The following is a 7,329-nucleotide window of genomic DNA, read 5'->3' as shown; positions in this document are numbered from 1 at the left end:
AATGGAACGACGACGTTCAGAAGTAAGTTATAATCCAGCGTCAGGTAATTTAATGTGGAAGCGAAGAGTTGCAATACAACATTGAGCTTCTGGGCAACCTCAATGTTAAGAATCAGTAGTTTAAATTATACAAGCACATACAGGTGCTGGTCATAAAATTTGAATGTATGCAAGACATGGGTTTCATCTGTCATATTCCTTATGCCAAGCCACTCTTGAACAAGAGACAGCGTCAGGAAAAAGGACTGGACTGCTCCTGAGTGGTCCAAAGTTATGTTCCCTGATTAAAGTAAATTAGATTAGATTAGATTCAACTTCATTGTCATTGTGCAGAGTACAATACAGGGCCAATGAAATGTAGTTAGCATCTAACCAGAAGTGCAATATATAACATTATTTACATAATTTACATAAAGTGCAGTAGTGATATTATAGTGATTTTCTTGCCATGCCCAGGCAGCGTTTATGGTAGATGTCCTCGAAGGAACTTGAAACTGGACACCTCATCCACTGCAGTTCCGGTGATGTAAATGGGGGCGTGAGCTTGATTCCTAGTCCGTCTGAAGTCCATGATGATCTCCTTTGTTTTGAGCGTGTTTAGTACCAGGTTATTGTTTTGGCACCACAAGGACAGATGCTGTACTTCATCCCGGTAGGGCGTTTCATTATTGTCTGTAATCAAGCCTATCACCATGGTGTCATCTGCGAATTTGACTACGGTGTTTGAACCATAGGCAGGTACACAGTCATGGGTGAAGAGAGAGTACAGAATCGGGCTAAGAACACAACCTTGTGGAATGCCAGTGTTCAAGGTGATGGTTGATGAATGAAGTTTGCCTAATCTAACAGATTGAGGTCTGTTAGACAGGAAGTCTAAAATCCAGTGGCAGAGTGATGTGCTGATACCCAGATGGTTGAGTTTGGATATCAGCATAGACGGAATTGTTCTGTTGAATGCAGAACTAAAATCGATTAACAGCATACTCACCTATGAGTTTTGACAGTCAAGTTGGGTTAGTGCAGTGGGTAGTGCTGTTGAGATAGCGTCCTCGGTGGATCTGTTGCTATGATAAGCAAACTGGTGTGGGTCCAGCGTAGCAGGCAGGCAGGATTTCAAGTGAGAAAGAACTAGTCTTTTAAAGCACTTGGAAATTATTGGGGTGAGTGCTACAGGTCACAAGTCATTAAAGTCTAAAGCAGTAGAATGCTTAGGCACAGGCACAATAATGGCTGACTTAAAGATAGATGGTACAGCTGCCTGGGCAAGCGAAACATTAAAGATGTGAGAGAAGACACCCGCAAGTTCCACAGCACAAGCTCTTAGCACACGGCCAGGTACACCATCAGGGCCAGCTGCCTTCCGTGCATTCACTCTGCTCAGCATGCGACTGATGTCCAAAGTGGAAAGTACAAGTGGGTTGTCGTCGGTGGAGGATCGTTTATTGAAGATATCAATATCATCTGGTCGAAACGAGTGTAAAAGTTGTTCAGCTCATCAGGGAGTCAAGCACTGTTGGTACATGGAACAAAGCTAGTTGGTTTATAGTCAGTCAGGGTGTTGTTCCCTACCACATACGCCGAGGGTCAGAGGAGGTAAAGTGCTCCTCAATCCGGCGTTTGTAGCAGTGCTTGGCTATAGCTATTAGTCTCTTCGTATTGCCAGGAACTCCAGTGGGCGGTACAAAGGACGCTCGTACCCTGAGCGCTTCTATGCTGAGGGATGCCATGGTAAGAAATCTCAGACCACCAGTCTTGTTTTTTGCCCTTCTTTTGTACGCATTAGGTTTTTTCATTTATGTGCATCTGCTTTTGTTTTTTTTGTGAATCAGGACCGGCGTTTGTAGCAGTGCTTGGCTATAGCTATTCCTCTCCTCAGGTTAGCTCTGACCAAGCTGTATGCTTCCCGGCATCCTGATCTGAAGGCAGCATCTCTGGCTTTGAGCAGATTGCGAACCTCTCTGTTCATCCAGGGCTTCTGATTAGGGAATGTTAATTATTATGGCAAACTTAAAATTAATGATTAAGTATCACCAGGAAGGAAGATCGACACTCAAAGAATTCTTTGAGGAGAAGAGAGGAATAAGACAGACAGTCAAAGATTGCGTGAATCCGGTGTTTGTGCAGTGAATGTTAATTTCCAAAAGTGTCTGTCTGTCGTAGCTGTAGTTCGCAAGAGTTATTTGCGCAAGAAAACTGGAGATAGCTAAGTACAGAAGTATAACATCACTAAAACTGGTAAGACGCTGAGCCTCGCAGTGTGATCGCGATGCCATCTTGGTCCTGGAAGACCAAGGACCATTTCCTATAGAAATCAAGGTCCCAGAATCTGGAGGAAGAGAGGAGAGGCACGGAATCCACATTGTTCGAGGTACCCTGTAAAGTTTCCACAGTCAGTGGCGGTTTGGTGTCCCATGTCATCTGCTGGTGTGGGTCCACTTTATTTTCTGAGGTCCAAGGTCAACGCAGCCGCCTACCAGGGAGATTTAGATTACTTTATGCTTCCTTATGCTTCCAAGTGAGGTGGGTTAGTGCAGTGTGTAGTGCTGTTGAGATAGCGTCCTCGGTGGATCTGTTGCAACGATAAGCAAACTGGTGTGGGTCCAGCGTAGCAGGCAGGCAGGATTTCAAGTGAGAAAGAACTAGTCTTTTAAAGCACTTGGAAATTATTGGGGTGAGTGCTACAGGTCGAAAGTCATTAAAGTCTGAAGCAGTAGAATGCTTAGGCACAGGCACAATAATGGCTGACTTAAAGATAGATGGTACAGCTGCCTGGGCAAGCGAAACATTAAAGATGTGAGCGAAGACACCCGCAAGTTCCACAGCACAAGCTCTTAGCACACGGCCAGGTACACCATCAGGGCAAGCTGCCTTCCGTGCATTCACTCTGCTCAGCATGCGACTGACGTCCGAAGTAGAAAGTACAATTGGGTTGTCGTCGGTGGAGGATCGTTTATTGAAGATATCAATATCATCTGGTCGAAACGAGTGTAAAAGTTGTTCAGCTCATCAGGGAGTCAAGCACTGTTGGTACATGGAACAAAGCTAGTTGGTTTATAGTCAGTCAGGGTGTTGTTCCCTACCACATACGCCGAGGGTCAGAGGAGGTAAAGTGCTCCTCAATGCGGCGTTTGTAGCAGTGTTTGGCTATAGCTATTAGTCTCTTCGTATTGCCAGGAACTCCAGTGGGCGGTACAAAGGACGCTCGTACCCTGAGCGCTTCTATGCTGAGGGATGCCATGGTAAGAAATCTCAGACCACCAGTCTTGTTTTTTGCCCTTCTTTTGTACGCATTAGGTTTTTTCATTTATGTGCATCTGCTTTTGTTTTTTTTGTGAATCAGGACCGGCGTTTGTAGCAGTGCTTGGCTATAGCTATTCCTCTCCTCAGGTTAGCTCTGACCAAGCTGTATGCTTCCCGGCATCCTGATCTGAAGGCAGCATCTCTGGCTTTGAGCAGAGTGCGAACCTCTCTGTTCATCCAGGGCTTCTGATTAGGGAATGTTAATTATTATGGCAAACTTAAAATTAATGATTAAGTATCACCAGGAAGGAAGATCGACGCTCAAAGAATTCTTTGAGGAGAAGAGAGGAATAAGACAAACAGTCAAAGATTGCGTGAATCCGGTGTTTGTGCAGTGAATGTTAATTTCCAAAAGTGTCTGTCTCTCGTAGCTGTAGTTCGCAAGAGTTATTTGCGCAAGAAAACTGGAGATAGCTAAGTACAGAAGTATAAAATCACTAAAACTGGTAAGACGCTGAGCCTCGCAGTGTGATCGCGATGCCATCTTGGTCCTGGGAGACCAAGGACCATTTCCTATAGAAATCAAGGTCCCAGAATCTGGAGGAAGAGAGGAGAGGCACGGAATCCACATTGTTCGAGGTACCCTGTAAAGTTTCCACAGTCAGTGGCAGTTTGGTGTCCCATGTCATCTGCTGGTGTGGGTCCACTTTATTTTCTGAGGTCCAAGGTCAACGCAGCCGCCTAACCAGGGAGATTTAGATTACTTTATGCTTCCTTATGCTTCCAAGCGAGGTAGGTTAGTGCAGTGTGAAGTGCTGTTGAGATAGCGTCCTCGGTGGATCTGTTGCTACGATAAGCAATTTGGTGTGGGTCCAGCGTAGCAGGCAGGCAGGATTTCAAGTGAGAAAGAACTAGTCTTTTAAACCCCTTGGAAGTTATTGGGGGAAGTTATCATTCACTCTGCTCAGCATGTGACTGACGTCCGAATTGGAAAGTACAAGTGGGTTGTCGTCGGTGGAGGATCGTTTATTGAAGATATCAATATCATCTGGTCGAAACGAGCGTAGAAGTTGTTCAGCTCATCAGGGAGTGAAGCACTGTTGGTAGATGGAACAAAGCTAGTTGGTTTATAGTCAGTCAGGGTGTGTATTCCCTGCCACATACGCCGAGGGTCAGAGGAGGTAAAGTGCTCCTCAATCCGTCGTTTGTAGCAGTGCTTGGCTATAGCTATTAGTCTCTTCATATTGCCAGGGACTCCAGTGGGCGGTACAGAGGACGCTTGTACCCTGAGCGCTTGTTGATGCATTTCAGGACAGAGTTAGTGTAGGTGTCCAAGTGGATGTGTGAGCCTGTGCAGGCTCGGGCAGCATACTCACTCCAGTCGGTGTGCTGGAACTGTTGCTGAAGGAAGGAGTCAGCCCCATCCATCCAGAACCTTACAGTTCTGGTTGAAGGCTTAATCCTCTGCATGACTGGAGTGTATTTGGGAAGCAGGAACAAAGAAAGATGATCGGAAAGTCCAAGATGGGGGAGGGGTGTTGTTTTGAAGCTGGTTAAAGTCCAACCGATGCTGAATCCGGTGTTTGTGCAGTGAATGTTAATTTCCAAAAGTGTCTGTCTGTCGTAACTGTAGTTCGCAAGAGTTATTTGCGCAAGAAAACTGGAGATAGCTAAGTACAGAAGTATAACATCACTAAAACCGGTAAGACGCTGAGCCTCGCAGTGTGATCGCGATGCCATCTTGGTCCTGGAAGACCAAGGACCATTTCCTATAGAAATCAAGGTCCCAGAATCTGGAGGAAGAGAGGAGAGGCACGGAATCCACATTGTTCGAGCTACCCTGTAAAGTTTCCACAGTCAGTGGCGGTTTGGTGTCCCATGTCATCTGCTGGTGTGGGTCCACTTTATTTTCTGAGGTCCAAGGTCAACGCAGCCGCCTACCAGGGAGATTTAGATTACTTTATGCTTCCTTATGCTTCCAAGCGAGGTGGGTTAGTGCAGTGTGTAGTGCTGTTGAGATAGCGTCCTCGGTGGATCTGTTGCAACGATAAGCAAACTGGTGTGGGTCCAGCGTAGCAGGCAGGCAGGATTTCAAGTGAGAAAGAACTAGTCTTTTAAAGCACTTGGAAATTATTGAGGTGGGTTATGCAGTGTGTAGTTCTATTGAGAGCGAAGACACCCGCAAGTTCCACAGCACAAGCACTCAGCACACGGCCAGGTACACCATCAGGGCCAGCTGCCTTCCGTGCATTCACTCCACTCAGCATGCGACTGACGTCCGAAGTGGAAAGTACAAGTGGGTTGTCATCGGTGGAGGATCGTTTATTGAAGATATCATTATCATCTGGTCGAAACGAGCGTAAAAGTTGTTCAGCTTATCAGGGAGTGAAGCACTGTTGGTAAATGGAACAAAGCTAGTTGGTTTATAGTCAGTCAGGGCGTGTATTCCCTGCCACATACGCCGAGGGTCAGAGGAGGTAAAGTGCTCCTCAATCCGGCGTTTGTAGCAGTGCTTGGCTATAGCTATTAGTCTCTTCATATTGCCAGGAACTCCAGTGGGCGGTACAAAGGACGCTCGTACCCTGAGCGCTTCTATGCTGAGGGATGCCATGGTAAGAAATCTCAGACCACCAGTCTTGTTTTTTGCCCTTCTTTTGTACGCATTAGGTTTTTCCATTTATGTGCATCTGCTTTTGTTTTTTTTGTGAATCAGGACCGGCGTTTGTAGCAGTGCTTGGCTATAGCTATTCCTCTCCTCAGGTTAGCTCTGACCAAGCTGTATGCTTCCCTGCATCCTGATCTGAAGGCAGCATCTCTGGCTTTGAGCAGAGTGCGAACCTCTCTGTTCATCCAGGGCTTCTGATTAGGGAATGTTAATTATTATGGCAAACTTAAAATTAATGATTAAGTATCACCAGGAAGAAAGATCGACGCTCAAAGAATTCTTTGAGGAGAAGAGAGGAATAAGACAGACAGTCAAAGATTCTCTCTTATCTCTTGAATTTATTGAACAAATCCAAGCCATATATAGGACCCCAGTCACGTACACCATTATTAGATCATGTCTCGTTCCATCAACCCAAACATTCCCTTATTGGTGCCTCGTCATCTCCCTTTTATCTCCGTCCTCTTCGTATTGCCAGGAACTCCAGTGGGCGGTACAAGGACACTTGTACAAGCGCCTCTATGCTAAGGAATGTCATGTTAAGAAATCTTGGACCCTCGTCAACGTCAGAGAGGATCCCAGGCATGTCGCACCCCTTCTGCATAGGAGGTTATTTCGGGCGGGCCGAGCACAACGTGGGCATGGGCGTTTCCAGTGCGGGGCCGTCAGGATTTCAGAGGGCAGTACGAAATGAAGGTGTCTGAACGATGACAACCGACGTGGAGATGCTGCTCTACCGGAAAACCAGACCCGCCTTGGGTAGGCACCTGCCAGGCTTCATAAAAAGAAGCAGAGGGATCCTACCCCATGCTGCGGGTCAGCTTCCAGGGATGGGTTTTGTTTACCCTTCCCGTACCTATCTTTGGGAGACTTAGGCGGCCAGTCCCCTACGCTGAGACAGTCCGAAAACGGCGGCCGCAGGCACAGCGATGTCCGGGGCTCTGCATCTGAACTCGTGGCCCCACTCCTGTTTGCCAGCGTGCCCCACGAATCGACATTTCCTGGTTCTCCTCTGTCGGGACAGCAGATCCGAAAGGAGTGCTGCTCCGAACAAACGCACCGAGAGCGGCCGCGCCCGACCCGGGGCCCCGAAAAGGGTCTCGGTAGGGCCGACCCACGTGGCGGGGAGTGACGTTTCACCCCCTTTTCCCACGGTGCAGCTACCTGGTTGATCCTGCCAGTAACATATGCTTGTCTCAAAGATTAAGCCATGCAGGTCTAAGTGCACACGGTCGGTACAGTGAAACTGCGAATGGCTCATTAAATCAGTTATGGTTCCTTTGATCGCTCCACACGTTACTCGGATAACTGTGGTAATTCCAGAGCTAATACATGCAAACGAGCGCTGACCTCTCGGGGGATGCGTGCATTTATCAGACCCAAAACCCATCCGGGGGGCTCGGGCCCCCCGGCCGCTTTGGTGA

General features: G+C 47.3%; 1 non-coding gene across 1 annotated transcript in view; it reads left to right on the top strand.

Annotated features, from left to right (window-relative positions):
- The first annotated feature begins 7,066 nt into the window (after positions 1-7,066).
- LOC136685272 (18S ribosomal RNA) overlaps positions 7,067-7,329 on the top strand; it is a 1,839-nt gene continuing 1,576 nt past the window's right edge. The window contains exon 1 of the ribosomal RNA XR_010800054.1: positions 7,067-7,329. This exon is cut by the window's right edge and continues 1,576 nt beyond it. This is a non-coding gene — a ribosomal RNA (18S ribosomal RNA).

This window comes from Hoplias malabaricus, unplaced genomic scaffold, assembly GCF_029633855.1.
Source record: "Hoplias malabaricus isolate fHopMal1 unplaced genomic scaffold, fHopMal1.hap1 scaffold_27, whole genome shotgun sequence".
Lineage (NCBI taxonomy): Eukaryota > Metazoa > Chordata > Actinopteri > Characiformes > Erythrinidae > Hoplias > Hoplias malabaricus.
Note: the sequence above shows the minus strand (reverse complement) of the source record. Positions and strands in the feature narration are given on the sequence as shown.